General features: G+C 35.2%; 1 long non-coding RNA gene across 4 annotated transcripts in view; it reads right to left on the reverse strand.

The window, feature by feature from the left end:
• Positions 1–18,130, reverse strand: part of LOC119708314 — a 56,180-nt gene that overhangs the window by 5,695 nt on the left and 32,355 nt on the right. Inside the window, exons 4-5 of one of the 4 annotated variants that reach the window (XR_005259037.1) lie at positions 13,761–13,838; positions 6,823–6,909 (exon numbers count right to left, since the gene is read on the reverse strand). The exons of 1 other annotated variant lie outside the window; for it this stretch is intronic. This is a non-coding gene — a long non-coding RNA (uncharacterized LOC119708314). The remainder of the gene's footprint in view (positions 1–6,822; positions 6,910–13,760; positions 13,839–18,130) is intronic. 2 more of the 4 variants (XR_005259039.1, XR_005259040.1) reach the window with 2 other exon arrangements.

Here is an 18,130-nt window from a genome sequence, read left to right on the forward strand (position 1 = left end):
AACTAACATGCTTTAGTCATAGAAATGGGTACTATTGCAGAATAAAATGATTAACTTGTAAATTAAAAAAAAAAAAGTAAGTGATATCTGCTTCTAGAGTGAACACTATTTTTTCATATTGACTTTCAGGAAGAAAAACAGATGTTTTTCTATGTATAAATCCAAGGGACAATGCAACAATGTTAGCAAAGGGAAAAAAACCTCACTGAATTGTGTGAGTAAGAAAAAAAGATTGGGAAAAAAACTAAAAGAAAAATATAAAGGCCAGTTTGTCTGAAATATATTAGGATCCTTTATTGACTAGGGGCTTTAATTTGCTCCCATCATGGCAAACGACATAGCTTTCCAATCTGTTAAAATTTTTCTGGTTTTTATAGCATCAGGAAACTTATGAGATGGATTCCTGCAGGTTTTAATTCAGATCTAATGAGATCTGACCCACTTATAAATTTACTCATGGTAACTCATAATCTGCATCAAATGGATGACTTCAGGGAAGTTGCTTTAAAAGTTATGGAAGGCAAGGTTAGAATTAGAAAATTTAATGAGGACTTCTTTGCCTTTTATGCTTAAAATTAGAAGTAATGGAAAATAAAACCAGTAAATTTCTGTTATAAGAATGTTGCTTTAGAGTGAGTAATAGACATAAATAACAACAGACTAAATTAGTGGCACCTCTGCTATTGCATTTTGGAGAAGCACTTTAGTGTTAAGGAAAGTGTTGGAAAATGGGAAACGTTGGGTTATAGTGCTGAATTTAGTGCTTTAAAATACACAGCTGTGATTTAGCAGTCTGTGCGAAGATGGTTAACACTTGAAATTGTTCTAAGCAAAAGTGAAAATCATGAGAAGGCAAGTAACAATTACTGAGGTTTTGAAAATAAAGTTAATATGCAGTGAGTGTGACAAATTCCGAAGAGAAAAAAAAAGAGCTTTATGAAAAACCCCAAAAAGGGACATTTACATCAAGAAAATGTAGATTATGCAACAAGGGGACCTGGGATATATTTGTATTATATATACATATATACAGACATATGTATAATATATATACATATATACATATATCTATGTATACCAGAAAAAAAAAAAAAAAATTCTGAAAGACATAACAGTCAGTTTAAGGTTCTGGAGCTGCCAATTGAAAGCATTTGGTCTTTATCCCGTGATGACATATTCACACAAACTCCTGTTTTATTTTAATTATTTTTAAAATGAGTGGAAATAAGACAATATAGACGTATAGAAATTAGTTGATCAAGTCAAATATAAGATTATTTAGAAAAATGAGATATCCTCTTAAATTCTAGTCTTTCATTGTCCTTCAGTGTTAAAAATATGATAGTGGTGAAGTAAGTTTCTAGTAGAAATGAAAACTTTATTGTTCACTCTACCCTTTTAATACTACTCAAAATTAAGGATAAAAACCTGTCCCAATATTTCTGTTCCTATGATTGTTATTTTTCTCATTAAAAAGGTCACCTTTTCATGAACTAAGTAATTTAATGAACAAAATTCCTTTTATTTATATATGTCTCATTTACATTTTAAGCTGTCTGGTTAAGAATTCTCTTTATAGATATAATATGGAAGTTTCTGTGTATGATAGGTATAGGATTAACAATTAAAAAGAGGAAATTTCTTTATTTATCTGAAAATTAAGTACCACACAACAGCAGGAAGAGATTTTCAACTTTACCTGAAATGGCTCCCTGTCTCTACTAAGAAATCTATGCATTTTGAGATTTAGCTTTTTTAAATTGTTATAATTGTTGCTTGGTCACTCTGGAGATAAAAGAAATAATTCTCTTTGTTAGAATTCAGATCTAAAGTTTATAAAAACCACAATGCTGAAAAAACAAAGCAAAAAAGCGTTTTACAGTAGTTGTCTTACAGAGAAGATTCTAATACCTAGTTTTGGTGGGGCTGAGTTGATTTTTTTGGGAGTTTGTTTGTTTCCTTGGGTTTTAACTTTATTTAACTTTGGAGGAAAATGAAGGAAATTGGAGGAAATTTGGAGGAAAATCCATTATTTTTGGAAGACCAAATAAACAGTGTTGTCTGTTCATGCAGATTGAGCTATTTAAGTTTTAAAAATGGATTGTCAAAAAATTTATTCTGTCAAGAAACCATGAGCAATTAATTCATTATAATTTTTAGAGAACTGTGTCATATAATATCCTGAATTGCTGAACAACCTCTTAATATTTTTCCTTTTTAAAAAATATTTCAATTGTGATTCTTTTCCTGCTTTGTCAATATAGAGAAGGTTATTCCTTCTCTCTCACTGGAATTGCCAGCATTTGTGACTATCTAGCAACTAAAATGGACACTAGTGATCAGACATGTGGAGATAAGATTACAGTGAAAGAGGATGGAAGGAAACAAGCGAGCTACAGCTCCATTGTTAGCACCCGAGTATGTCACACACACTCACCATCATGTGGCAGCTGCTGCCATGTTCAAAAGATAAATCTGAAGGTCGTGTTTTCTTCTTGACCTATATTTTAGAAATACTTTTGTAACCATATTTCTCTTTTTTAACAATAGAGAATGCTTTGGAAAATCTAGAAATTTGAGATTCCAAGAAAAAGAAAACATTTAATTTCTGATAGAATATTTCTGTTGCTTTCCTTTTTACATTCTTTCTTTATTGGATTTTGTTTTCCAAAGCTTTTTGTATGTTCTTGGGTTTGTGCAGATACAAAATGGAAAAAAACCTGAAATCTGAATACATGTTTATGTTTGCAAAGCTTTCCTGTTTTATACCTTCTCCTTCATTGTCACCTCTTTATTTTTGGCATTTGCACCTGCCCTGGTATATTGTTATAAAATATTTGTGAATCAGAAAACTTTTCAGCAAACAACAAGGTGATGTAGACCTGCATTACAACGCATAACAAATCTGCAAGAGCCTGCAGATTTAAAAGCACAGTAATCATAATGGTATCAGGTGTATAAAACCCAATTATAGTCCACTTGGTCACCAGTACAGTAGTTTCTAAATAATACAACACAAGATATATCCTGTGGCTGAGATAGAGAAAAACTGATGATAGATAGCATGTGAATGTTGGCTTAATACTGTTATTACTGGGTTGTTGCGTTATGACACTACTTCAATCAGTGCTATTTTCAAAAGATGACATTTCACTAATGACATGAAACAAGCAATAAATCCATTTTCTGTTCCTGAAAATATTGACCAGAAGTATTTAAATAAATTTAAATATTTTATCCTATTTATCCTATTTTGTTGTATTGTACTCCACATTTCTTTAATTTTAATATTTTTAAATTAATATACCATTAAAAGTTGTGGAGATCTCAAAAAAGACATGTTATGATAGAATCAATTTTGAATATTCATTGTTAATCTTATTGCAGTTTCTTTGGTAATTATGCTCATACTGCCAGTAAACACAGCCAAGATTATTATTTTAGTGGCAATAACTGCTATTATAAAATACTCTGTTTTCATGTCAGATATATTTATTTTTAAAATAAATTTAAACCTCTGAAAATGGTGTATGTATTTGAATGATTAAAAAATCTAAAGAAAGTAAGTTCATAGCTTTCTCTTTAAAACAAATCCAGTATATTATTTATTACCTCATAAGTGACATGTAGAACTTCACATTTTAGTTACATGCTGTAGGTTTCATCTTCTTTCACTACTGTCTTACATGTACCTAGTAATACTAATTTTTTTATTTTCACCCAGAAATTTACAAGCAAACTGGTAGTATGATGCACAAATGCCTGTAGAATTCTTTTAATGAGTCATAGAATTCAAATATTTCAGGAAATAGGATTCTATTTTATAGAAATTAACATGATGTAGCCTTCAGAAAAATTATTTTTGTGAATAAGTGACCAAAGAACTACTAGAGTCAGACTTAGGTATGTCCATGATAATGATAATAACCAAGGAAAATTAGATTATGTTTAGAGCAAATTTGGATTGAAAAAGGTTTTCCATAGCATAAGAGGAAAAGAAGACTCTAGGTTAGATTCTTCACAAAACAAAGGGACCTTTCCAATGAAAAAATAGAAAACCAGGAGATATTTCCTGGAGACCTATACAGGAGGCTAAAATTCAGATAACTGAGTCAGCTATGTCTATTTGGGACCTTGCTGGTAAGTGGTAGTATTCATAAAGTCTCATAATTCCAGTGTTTGGTCCAGGTATTGTCTATTTCAGAAGGACAAAGAAAACAGTGTCAATAGATGCTCAAAGATATATCATTTATTACGAAGTTTAGAGAGCGTCATTTACGAAGCAAGAGAAAAAAATTTTCCCCTGATAAACTTATTTTATCTAAGAGCTGAATCATATTTTGGCATGTACATTTCTAATTATGGAAAACTTATAATATGGAGAACTATAATGTTGCTATAATTTAGCTGCTAACTGAGTTAAGCTGGTGCAATCAATCAGAATTTCTGTGCCAAAATCTTCCTTATTGATAGCAGAAAAGCCTTTCTAGATCACAGTGAGTTTAGAGAGGTTTTAGATTTGGCACAGTGAGGACGCAGTGAGGCTGGACAGCAATCTGGTTGTCTTTTGACAAAACTGGGCTGTGATATCTTGCATAATGATAAATTCTGTGGGAATAGACATGAGGGAAATACCCACATTAAGGTATCACACATCCTTTTAAATTATTTTTGCAAAATACATATATATGTTGTTTGTGATTAAACATTTAGACAACATCTAAAATTGATAAACATTTTCATTCCAACCTTGACTCCAATAAAACATGTGAAAGAGAGCAAATTCTTGGGTATTGCGGTTTTCAGCTGGACCACCAATGGTTGGCTGTTCTTTAATTTTAAACTTTATCTTGCTAAGTTTTCTTATTATTCTTAGAATAATATTCACTGCTTTACATAGACACAAAACTTTTTATCCTCCAGAGAACAATAAGCAACTTAAGCAGTCTTCTTGCTCTGAAAGTAAACCCTTTTTCTTATCATAAATGTAAAAGAAAGAGTATTTGGACTGCTTCTGTGGGTGGGCAAAAAGAGGTAAAAAAGTTAATCTGATCCTCATATTCTAATTATGTGGGAGAATTCTGCTGGTTGTATTTTATGGTTTCATTATCATTCAGCAGTTTGGAAAGAAAATTGCAATATTTGATCTGAAAACAATTTTCACATGAATCTGCAGGAAGGCAAGTTTTGCCCATGGACTGCTTTAACACTATTTCATAAAGACTGAACAAGTATTACCCTACTTTTCTGTAATCCTTTAATTGTCAATTTTCCTAAAGTTGCTGTCATCCTAACTTGCTTTAGTACAATTATTTTTTTTTTTTAGAAATATGTGTGTTTGATTTAAATAGTCTTTCTTCTGCCAAGAATGCACCTGACACCTTAGTGAAGTTGTCTGAACCCAGGTTACATTTACCTGCTTTTTGGGTGGCATTTTCCTGTGTCAAAGATGGGACTGTACATTTTATCTCACAGGGTTAAAACACTATATTTTATCTGTTCAACAGGTCAGAGACTATCACCCCACCCTTTTCATAAAAGCCTCTGTTTAATACCATGTCCCAGTAAACTCTGACATCTACAGTTTATTTCTTTAACAAACTGAGTAGTGAATTCAGGGGGAGGAATACCAATCTGACTCCAGATGACCTTGGCATTTTATGCACTGCATCCTCTGATATGCAGTCTGGAATAGGCCTTATTTGGATGACACTAGAAGCTGCTTTGCCCCATCTACATTTTATCTTCTGATGCAGCATGCTCATCAGCACAGAGAATGCCATTGTAAAATGCCTTCTTCTCACGGAATTCAGTGGCTGGACTGTCAGCTGCACACTAAAGCAGACTGAGCATCTGCATGACCACAAAGTGGGCATCCCCCACATTATCGAGAGAGCACATTATAGAAATCTAATCCAAGCACTGCATAAATAAAGAATCCTGTAACCCTGCCCAAAAATAAGTTGCTGTGGCCTCTCTTAAAATACCACATGTATGCAGTGGGAAAGCCAATTTAATGCAATGGAGTTGTAGCTTATTAACTCCCCCATATTCCAAGCCATGATTATCTTTATGAGGTTTAAATGGATGTGCTACAGAGTTGGATTGAATAAAGTTCAAATATTATTTAGGTTTCAGAATAGTGCAGGCAACTCAGAACGTGTTTAAGGATGTTGTTAGATTGTGCAGAAAGAAAATTAGAGAGGCAAAAGCTCAATTAGAACTTAACCTGGCCACTTCTCTAAAGTATAATAAAAATTTCCAAAAATATAATAATAGAAAAAGGAGGGGCAAGGAAAATGTCCATTCTTTATTGGACATGGAGGGGAATATATTTACTGAAGATTAAGAAAAGGCAGAGGTATTTAACAACTTATTTGCCTCAGTTGTCAACGGTAAGACAGGTCATCCTCATGACAACTCACATCCTAAGCTGGTAGACAGGGACAGGGAGCAGAATGGGTTGCTGTATCCAGGAGGAAGATGTTAGTGACCTGCTGAGCCACTTAGATGCTCACATGTGTATGGGATATGTCCTACAGTGATGAAAGAATAGGCAGGACAGCTCACCAAGCCCCTGCCTGTCATTTGTCATCACTCCTGGCTTACTGGGGAGATCCCAGACGACTGGAAGATGGCCAGTGTGATGCCTATCACACTGGAAGAGTCATTCCCATCGTAGGAAGGGTCGGAAGCTGGATCCAGGAAACTCCATGTCCCCCCCGTCTATCTTTAATTGAGAAAATATCAACACATTGCAAATTCTAGCTCCTGTTTAATTTTACTGCCAGGAGAGAAGTGACAGAATTAAGTGGTACTTACGTAGACTGCCTCTACAGATGTTCTGTGGTTTTGCTTCTATGTGAACTAAATATGTGGCGATAACACCAAGAAGACCATAACTCACACCTGAAGTATAAAGAGTAGATTTATTTTATTATCTCCCTGGCATGAAGATTCCAGAAAAAACAAATGGAAGCACATACCCTGCTAAGTTCATTTTAGCAGGACCAAATTGTTGCAAAGCCTGAGTCCTGTGTTACATATAAAAGGGGGCCTGGAGCACACACAGGTTGGTCTTCACCAGGCTATGTTTTACAATCTCTGAACTTCTTATCTTCCTTTCCCCCTTACAAAGAGGCCTCAAGCCTGTGTGAGGAATGGTTTTAAATTTTTCACAACATACTGATATCTGGTGAGAAGGCTTCATTTCTTTAGAAGACAGAAAACAACCCAAAGCAAACAAAAATGCATGAATTCTCTCACACTGAGTATTTTCTACATCTCTCGGGTGCAAGGTTGGTCTCTGAACAAAATGAATTCTAAAACTAGCTTATTTTTCTCTCTCCTCACCAGTCTTCCATTTTTTTTTCTTTCTTCTTCACTTAGTTTTTTAATCTGTGACACTGCAAATCACAACAAGAAGTTACAACAATACAAAAGATAATGCAAAATTTAGTTTCCCATGGGTACGTTGTTGTGCCAATGCACAGAAGAGCATCTGTGCATTTCCACTGAAGGACTGGTAACTAAACACTTTGTGCCTTGTTGAGAAGGACTGGTAACTAAACACTTTGTGCTTTGTTGAACATATATCTGCTTAATCAGAAAGAGTGAACTAATCATCCAGAGTCAATCTTAGGTGCCTGAAAATTCCCTAAGAGTCCCAAGAGAAATGCCCTTGATTTTTAACCAACTTCTGGTTGAAAGTGAGCTGTGCTTTGCACCTTAAATAAAATGCCAGTTGAGCACTTGGAGTTACACAATAGTATGAGTGCTGAAGACAGGAAAGTGGCGCCTACACTCTTCTATGCCTTAAAAAGTGATCCATCAAATCTTCTTTCAGATGTATTTCTGTTCAAAGAACAGCTAAGGGAGGAATATTGTATAAAATTACCTGTCAACAGTTTGTGTTGAGAAAAATACTTGTTTAAAAAGGATAGGTTGTTTTACTCATAAATACTGATAAAGGATTCCAACATGCATTTTCTGCATCCTCCTTTTGGTTTTGCTTTTTTTTCCTCATGCTGCAATTTGTAGTTGTTCCCTAGATCATCCCCTGGTCTGATTCTAACCCATATAAGCAGACACTGGATAAAAATCAGGTGAAATGTTAAAAAGTAGAAACAAAAGTCTGCAGGACTAGAAGACCCTGTCTCAGAAAAGCATCTTAGGTCTTTTGCAACAATTCAACTCAATCTCTGGCCTCCTATTTCAGATGGTCAAAAAGTCCTAGACCATAGGGCCAACCCATGCAGCCGCAAATCACAGAATCATAGAATGGTCTGGATTAGAAAGGACCTTAAACGTCATCTAGTTCTGACCCTCTTGATGTGGGACAACTTTTTTCAGACCAGGTTTCTCAGAGCCCCATCCGATTCTGTCATGCAAAGAGTCAAAAGAAAAAAAAAAAAAAAAGTACCAAGAAACAATGAAATTTATGTTTGAAAGCGTAGCAGAGGTCCTGCTCTTTCCCACCCTTGTGTGCATCTTTTTGTGCACACACTGTTATGCTCATTTGAAATTGTTCTTAAAAGGAATGAACTGATATTACAAGTAAGAATAATTTTTTCCAGCCCTATTCAGGATTTGTGGTGGTTTATGTGTAAAATTACACAAAGGCATAGCAAGATTCTATTAATGTGCATCTTAATTGATAAGAAAGGCAATGAAAAATACTTACTTGGTAAGATATGACAGTCTCAAGATCAATTCAGTTTGGCTGATATACAAACAGAATTATAGTTCTGTCTATAGGGGCAGAACTGTAGTGAAAGGTCTCTGTTATGCTTTCTTGACCAAAATGGATTCATTGACCATCAACAGAGAGTTCTGCCAATAGCTTTCACTGTTCTGTAATCCAATCACATAGGCAAGGCTTCAGTTTTCTTGGATTTTGCTAAACAGTAGCTGACCAAATGTTAGATATGTTTCTGGGGAACTGAGAAAAGAGTGTATTATTGTTGGGATATTTCAATAAACATTTCAGGGAGCCTCCGTACTCTGAGGATAAGGTGAAGCATCCAAATACATATTTTCAAAAACCTCAGAGAGGAATTGAACACACAAAAGGGGAAAAAAATCAATAAAATCCTCAATCTTTACTTTAATACTCCTAGATTTGGTGCACAGGGCAGACTAATAAAATGTTCCTTTATGGGCAATGAACTTCTAGCATTTTTAGTATATGTAGTGTACCCTTTTCTAAACTTCATTAAGGTTTTTCAGGTACCATTAAGGTTTTTCAGGTAAAATTTGAGCCAGACACTCTGCACTCTGGTAGGAAATAATTAATTTCCTACTTATATTTCTACCTAGATTATATAAGGCCCATGAACTGTTGCTTTTCAGCAGATAATCAGCATGATCTTCTGTTAACAAGGTCTGAATGCCTTGCTGGCTTTCTGGATACATAAAAAATGGACCTTGGACTGTGATCCTGAGAGGAAAAACACATATCCATCATATTATTCATTTCTTGCTGCTCTTTATCAGGAATACCAGCATAGAAGGAAAGAGTGTAGGCAGATTTGGAAATACAAAAAGATGCATTTCAAAATAAAAAGCATCTTCACAAGAGTATGACAAATAAAAGCAAAAAATCAAACAACACAAAACCAAAAAAGTGAAAACAATCAACCAAAAAACTTATAGCAGCATGTGTAAGATGTATTCCATATATTTCAAAATGGCTGAAATTCCTAAATCACTATAATATTGTTTGTCTTTATATGTTAATATGCTGGGTACTAATATGCTGGATATAGTTGCCTGACTATGATTTAAAGAAGTGTTCAACAGATGTATTACAATGGCATCTTGGCTAATCCTGAAAATTAAATATCTATTCCAATATGCCATTGGGCAAAAAAGTTAAACAGCTATTCCAAACATTTTCCATTTGCTTTTCATTTGGGAATTTCTCCTTATCTCTGATGCTTATAATTTATTCTCTCTCAGGTCTACAGGAGTCATGTTTCCAGCTACCCTCCTGCATGTTGGCCATTGTGCAATGCCATGGAAGAGGTACAAAGCATTCTTTTCATATATTATCTTAAACCTGGCTGTCATACTTGAGCATTTCACTCAGCATATGGATGCTCCCAATACAGTATGGAGCCATAAACATGCTGCAAGCACAGAGCCTGCACAGCTGCTAAGTTGTGGAGAAAAATGTTCCCAAGAAAAATACCATTTCAGTAGGAATTTACATGCAAAAAGTGCAAGAGGCATCCTATATATTTCACATATATGTTGCCTATATGAACACCTTCTTTGCAGTAGACTGTGTTAGTGCAGATAGTTATCTTTCAATTAATATGGAATTTTAAGGTAGGTTTGCAAAACCTACCTCATCCATTTAATCAGTGATATGAAAGGAACATTAAAATAGTAATAGTCAGTCAGTTTTGCACATGACTTTATTTATGCAGACATGTGTAGATCTGAACCCTGAGGGGAAAAGGTACTGAAGGGCAAATATCAGGGCACAGCCCATTTGCTCAGACCAGAGCATTAGATTTTGAATTTCCATAATCCAGTTTTGGAAACTGAGGAGAGATTTGTATTAATTTCCTCAAAGAATGTTTAACACATGGAAAATACAGAGTATTGCTTCTGACTTGGCCTCATTCATCAGAAACAGATTGAATTTTTTTATTGATTTTAATTGCACACAATGCTGCTGTTACAAGAGAGAGCTCAAAGCAGTAGCATCTTAATAAGCAAAGTCCTAATGCAACAAGCAGTGTGCTCAAAATGCACATGCTTCTCTCACTTCTCCAGTTGTATAATTCTGATCCAAATCTGTGAAATCTTAATTGATTTGAGCCTCAGCTATTTAGGGACCATTCATCTAACTATAGTATTTCACAGCAGCTGTTTTCACTGAGAAATCAAATTCCCCTCTCTTTAGTCTGGCTGTATCATATGATTCTCAGCTGCTCATTTTAAACTAAACTCCAGAATAAATGTTAGTCTGTTGTATCAAAATTTAAGACACCACTTTGCAGATTTTCTTCCAAATAAATTAAAGTGCAACAAGAAAACTTTTAATTATGTACCAGAGAACAGAAAGAGTAACATTTTGATTTTATTTGCCTTTCTTCTCACTGGAGAAATCCAGGCAAGAAATATCAATGTTTAAGCATTCACAAGTCTTCCCTCAACTTCAGAATAATCCCATAAGAAGCTGAATCTCTTTGTGTCTCCATTTCTGCTCTGGGCATGCATTCAGCTGCCTGAGGCTGTGGTTACATGGGCAGCCAAGCTCTTCTAATGGCTTGTGGCTGCCAAGAAAGGAAGCTTTGCACTTCTCTTGCTTTCTCTGAATTGCTCTTACTATCCCTTCTTCCTTTACTTGCTTGTTTCTAAAATAGACAAACAAGGATTGCAAAACTGAATTTATTATTTTCCAGTGATATCTGCTTGGAAGATAAATGTCTGTTCCTTCTTCCTCACGTTTTAAAGAAATTGCTAGTCTCACAGTAGCTGCAAGCCAGTTTCCACATGCAAAGTACCAGTGGTGACACTGAGTCAATGTTGAGTGTGGTTGCTTTGTCTTGGACCTTAGCGAGGATAACTCTAAATTATGCCTAGCAAAAATATTCAGAAGTGTGTGGGACACTTAGTGTATTTGCTGTTTCAAAATATCTGAATTTAGACAAATATAAACAAGATTTTTTTTTTTAATCGGGGTATTTGCATTCCAAATATATTCACTAATCCAAAATTGAACCAATGTTTTTAGCCTCCTCTACTTTAAGGCAGATCTAATGGATCCATATCTAATATGGTGCAGTCAATACTCCTCAGCATTTTACTGTTTTAATACTTTGTTCTCACATTCTTATAATTAACATGGATCCCGGTGTGTCGACAGAACTTGCAATTATTTCATTCTCTCTGGAAAAAATACATCCTTCTGCAGTTCTCATTATCACTTTTTACTTTCACTGTTAAATTAAAAAACCTATTGTTTCTTTTTCTTCTTGTTTTCTAACTTAGTGATATCTCTACATATTGACCATATGTTCCTATCAGGGGAAGAGAAGAACCAATATGTAAATTTATTGATTCACTAAGCATACACTATTTTCTCTCTGAGATTGCCCTATTATTTCTGTGAAGCAGTCAAGGCTTGTAAAATTTAGAGTATAGAGTCTACTTAGTGATCATAACTCTCAATCATTTCAAGAAAATTGAAAACTATAGTTATAATGATTTTATTGCTTTTTTTTAGAGAAGGCAGAAATCTGCATTTACAGGTAAGTGATTTTGAGGTTTTGTGACATTTCTTTTAATTGAAAAATTTTATTATTGTTTGTACTCAAGCTGTCTACAAGTTTAAAGTGGCCAAAAAGTTGTGGATTAAAAAAAGGGTTCAAGGCCAGGTTGGCTCAGGCTCTAAGCAACCTGGTGTACTGAAAGGGGTCCCTGGCCATGACAGGGGTTTGGAACTAGCAAACTTTAAGGTCCCTTTCCAACCACACCATATAATGATTCCATTACAAAGGCAGATGGACAGAAACGGCAGGCTGGATTTAGTAGTTCAGAAAGCTCAGAATGCAGCAGAAAGGGATCCTGTTACTTTTTACTTTTTGTGGGATTTTGACCTACTATCTGATGGCAAAATATCTTAATACTGAGTTAAGCCAAATGATAGTGGTCATCCTTATTTCTTCTCTTTAATCTGGTTTACTTTGAATAAAATTCTTGCATAGCCATTGATTGGAGGATGAAATTTATCTGTTTGAAAAATTGTCAGACATTCATCTGCCCTGTACTTTTAACGCTTTTCATTCTTCCATCAGGTACTTAGATGAGAACAATGGTCATCGTAACACCAGCAGCCAACCCCAGATGATGGCCCTGCTTCACAGTCTTAAAATTTTACTCCATAATGGTCACTAGCAGCTGGAGAATGGAGTCTTTCCAGATACTGAAGTAGATAAAATCTCAATGATATCCTCATAATCATTTTGCTGTTCTAAACTACAGAATTACCTTTTAGCCCTTCTTGCAAACTGGGAAAATGAAATACACTTACAGCAAAGTACAAAAGATTGTACATATAGGAAAATATTACATAATTCAGAATAACTTCATTCCTTGAAACTGAATACAAAACATAACAAAAAGCTCCAAAAAAAACCCTGTGGTGCTTGATTTGTTTGATTATCAAACTATGACAAAACCCCAAACAAACAGAAAACCCCAAACAAACAGAAAACCACATCACAAAACAAGACCCCCAATTCCCCCTGCATTTTAATTTAGGTTATTAGTAGCCAAAATTCTTATTATAAGCCACAGACTGAACTGACTGAAGTTATATTCTAACTGGCCTTATTTACTAGAAATAATTCAAGTGTTTTAAAAGTTACTGGTTGAAAATAAAGTTGAATGAAATATTCTCTCCTTCCAGTTATGCCAGGTAGCTGGTGCATGGGTGTACATAATTACAGTAGACCTACTCAAATTTTTGAATTACTTGATTGATTGCATTCAGACAGAAATATTGCAGGAAAATATCTACCATTTTCATGTGTTGTAAATATAGTGAAAATTGAAGCTGTTAGATTTATTAATAACATGTAACTAACCACCAGTTAGCAAATTATGCATTCATGAAGGCAAAATGTAATATTTGATACTCAAAACACCTAGACATTTCTACACTACTTTCTGTAAAAATCCCGACATTCACACAGGCACACATGCACTCCCCTCAGAGTCCACCCCAAAAACACTCCCCTCACCTCTTTGAGGATTTATTTATTTCTGTACCCTTCTGCTGGAGGTGTAGGTGCTAGGCTTATGTGTGCTCATGACAGTCTCTACAAAACAATAAAACATATCCTCATAAGAAAACCCCCACCTCAACTTCAGACGTGTACCCCAGAAGTGTGGATTCTTATTTCATGCACTCAAACTGTCATTCCTCCAGCTATACACACCCATGGCATCTGATGGAAGGATTCTCAGTAAGGTCAACATACAGATTGCAATGTCAGTGGGGTGATTTATGACAGTGTCAAAACAGGTTTTGACTCTTCTCTGTTGCTTTCTTTTCTCTTCCCACTATCACAAATTTCCAAGCTTTTCTTGAAGTTCTTCTCAAGCTGATGCCTTTAGACTTAGGCAGTTTATTGTGGCCGATAGATGTCTTCTTGACCATTGTCAGTTTGGGGCAAACTCTCTTTTAGACAGTTTTGGATGTTCTGTTGACACTCACCTCTGTTGGCATCCTGGACAGTTTGCCGAGGGGAGGCTGAGGAGGCACTCCCACAAATATTGTTATGAGCACAAGATGTTCTCTCTCCTGTTACTGCTTCTTCTCATTATCCATCATGTGTAAAGTTTGCCTTGCAGTGAAAATAATCACAAGGGATTACACTGCATAATTTGTGAGTAATGTTAGGATTTTAGTTGTGTTCCAAATTCATTAGTTATAAATGGTCCCCAGAAAACTGGCTTTTCGGAACAAGATGGAGAGTTCAAAGTAATTGGATTATTTGAAAGTCTGAATTAATGAAGTCAAACTTTACTCTAGTATTCCAATTAATGAATGCAAGAATTTACATAGATATTAATAATGCTTTTCTCATTAATCTCATCACCATCTTGTGGAATCCTCAGGATCTTTTCCCCACAGGGATTTCCCCAGAGCCCTCCCCTGGAGAGACTTACCACACTATCTCATTTAAAAATAAGGGCATATACCATACTAGCACACAAGAACTAACCTTGTTTGCTAGAGAGATCTCTCTCACCATTTTCCCTTTCTTTGACTATATTTTCTTTCTTTTTATTAAACATATTTTACTATTCTTTCATCTCATGGGTAGAAATTGCTTGTTTTGATCCTTTCTAATCTGTAGAAAAAGCAAGACTCGACATTTTACTTCCAAAATAAAGAATGAACTTGGTTAGTTCAATGTCCAAGATAAAACAAAACTACAATATGGTTCACAAAGAACATTGGCGTTAGCATTTTTATGAAAAAATTTCATGTTCTTTCTGATTAGAACACTCTCTGACTAGAGAGGAAAGTCTGTATTCTTAACCAATTGCTGGATGTGATTAAAATACAAATATTTTCCAGAAAAAAATTGTTATATTTTCTGCATGACAATAGTTTTTTTATTCATTCAGATTTTAATTTGGACTCATTTTTATACAAAAAAAACTTTTCAGCTATGACTTATTTTAAACACTTTTCCTATGTCTCATGTTGGAATCCTATTTTGTTTCTTAAAACTAGATGTAAATTTTCATATTGATTTCCCTTGGAAATAACTTCCCTTTAATCTCTAGGAATTTTTATTAACCTAGGAAGTGGAGTAAAGAACTGGATTAATATAATGAATGTTAATTAATTAACATAAAGAGAGTGATTCCACAAATTTGTGAGAAACTTAAAAAAGTTGTTCTTAGTTTCTGCTGACAGCATTTTGTAAACTACTCATTCTTTGTTTCATTTCCTTTATTCCCAAGGTAATGAAATATGGCTGCTTATGAAATAAATTAGTATTAGTTTTTCAGTTGTATGACAAATTTAGACACCAAGTTGGGCCAGAGTGTTTATCTGTTGAGGGTAGGAGAGTGCTGTAGAGGGATCTGGACAGGCTGTATCAATGGACCAAGGCCAAGGATATGAGGTTCAGTAAGGCAAATTTCCAAGTCCTGTGTATGGGTCACGAAAACCTCAGGCAGTGGTAAGGTTGGAGTGGCTGGAAACCTGCTCAATGGAAAAAGACCAGGGAGTGCTGGTCAACAGCACCTGAGCATGAACTATCAGTGTGCCCAGGTGGCCAAAAAGGCCAATGGCATCCTGGCCTGTATCAGCAATAGTGTGGTCAGCAGGACTGGGCTAGTGATTTCCCTTTGTATTTAGCACTGCTGAGGCCACACATCAAGTGCCATGTTCAGCTCTGGGCCCCTCACTACAAGAAGGACACTGAAGCACTGGCTCAAGTCCAGAGAAAAGCAAGTCCAACAAAGCTGGTGAAGGGTCTAGAAAGTAAATCACGTGATTTGAAGAGTGGCTGAGAGAATTGTAGGTGCTTAGCCTGAAGAAAAGGAGGCACAGGGGAGAGATTACTGTCCTCTACCTCCTGTCTACCTAACGGGAGGTTGTAGCAAGGCAGGGGTCAGCCTCTTCTCACAGGCAAATAGTGATAGGATGGGACAACAGAGCCTCAAGCTCTGTTAGGAGAGGTTCAGATTGTACATTAGGAAGAATTTCTTCATGACCAAGCTGCCCAGGAAAGTGGGTTCACCATCCCTGGTGGGACATGGCGCTTAGCACTATGATTTAGTTGATAGGGTGTTGTTTGGTCAAAGGTTAGACTTCACGATCTTGGAGATATTTTCCAACCTTAATGATTCTGTGATATACATACTGTAAGGAAGCTACCTTCTTAAAATAATTGACCTTTTTTCTACAGTTTTGATCTAGGGTGGGATACAAACTGTAATATCATATCAACTACGAGCATGATTCATGACTCATGATGAGTGAACTCATCAAGAAGTGTTGATAAGTGTCAAGTGTTTCTTCTATAAACTCAATATGATGATCTTAGTTTAGGCAAACATTCTTCCACCCTCAAAAGCACTCTGACTTGAAGCTGTATCTTTTCTTACTTAATATTCATGTGAGATCATTCTTGGATAATGCATGCAAGACTGGATACTCCTTTTACAGTATTTAAACAACAGATTAAATTTCTTCAAACCAGAGAGTAATAAAATAGAAACTTGAGAAAATTCAAAGTATTACTCTTATTGCAGTGGAATATATAAGAGGAAATAACCTGAGGAAGAAAATGAAAAATGCTGTAGACATCACTTTCTCCTTTATTTACAGTTACAGTAGAAGTAGCAGTTTGGGAAGAATAGTGATTTTATGAATTATGCATGCTTGATAATGCCTAGAAGGTGAAGTAAGTTAAAACACAAGAAATTTACCTTGTATTGGTAATCTGTTACTAGTACATTAACCATTTATATAGATGAAGACATCTGACAAACAGAAATATTAGGCTGGACAGGTGTATGTCAGATCAAGAACATAGACAGAGACCTGTGAGTCACAAAATGCTAGTAGGAGGCAGTTACAGAATAAGGTAGACAATTTCATAAGAAATTATTTCACAGGAATACAGAGTGGAGGAAGATGAAGAATCTATTGATATCTTTCTTAAAAGGGAGAAAGAAAATAAATGGCAGGAACAAAAAAGAGAAATGAAGAACATAGAAGTAATAGAGTGATAAGTGAAGTCCAAAATCAATAGCAACTGACTTACCATTTGCTCTGAATTTGACTTCAAATTTTGATCAGAAGCATTAGTGTGGCTTTTATGATGACTACTAGTTCTATCTAAATGGCTGACTCCAAAACTGTGGAACCCTATCCCTAATCAACAGCTTCATGTCATTCCCTCAGGTTCTATCACTGGTCACCAGAGAGGACAGATCAATGCCTGTCCCTCTGCTAACATTCCAATCTTGAGCCAGTGTCTGAGTCCATGCCCTTTTTACTAGCTTAGATACAGACTCTGTTTCACAGAATTGTTGGTACAGAAGACATTTAGAAGAGATCTTGTCAGCAACTGGAGGATAAAAATTCAGCGTATATGTGTAGTTGAAATTTCAATTCCATGGAGACAAAAGGGTAAAGTGATAGCTGATGGAAGATGAACATCTGTAAAAAATGTGTAAGCAGAAAAAAAGGCCTAAAGTAGATGTAAATTAAATAAAAAATGTTACTAAGAAGAGTAGAACAAGCAGATAAAATATATTTTTCTGCAGATAAACTGGTTTTATTAGATCATTCAAAGCAATGGAAATGTATTTTGACAACTGGAACTGGTATTTTCTTTATAGTATAGACTTGTACCTTTTAAATTTTTTTATATGTCCTAATACTGTGTAGAATTTGTCCTTCCTTCATTCTTCCAAATCCCATGCATGTTTGAAATCCTTACTCTTATCACCCACATACCATATTGAAATATGGTATAATGTGATTTGACTTAAGCTTCAAACCTAACACTCAGCATTATGTTGCTGAGTAGTTACTGGCTCATTTGCTCTAAGATACATTTATTTGAAAATTCAAGTT

This window comes from Motacilla alba, chromosome 1A (assembly GCF_015832195.1).
Source record: "Motacilla alba alba isolate MOTALB_02 chromosome 1A, Motacilla_alba_V1.0_pri, whole genome shotgun sequence".
Lineage (NCBI taxonomy): Eukaryota > Metazoa > Chordata > Aves > Passeriformes > Motacillidae > Motacilla > Motacilla alba.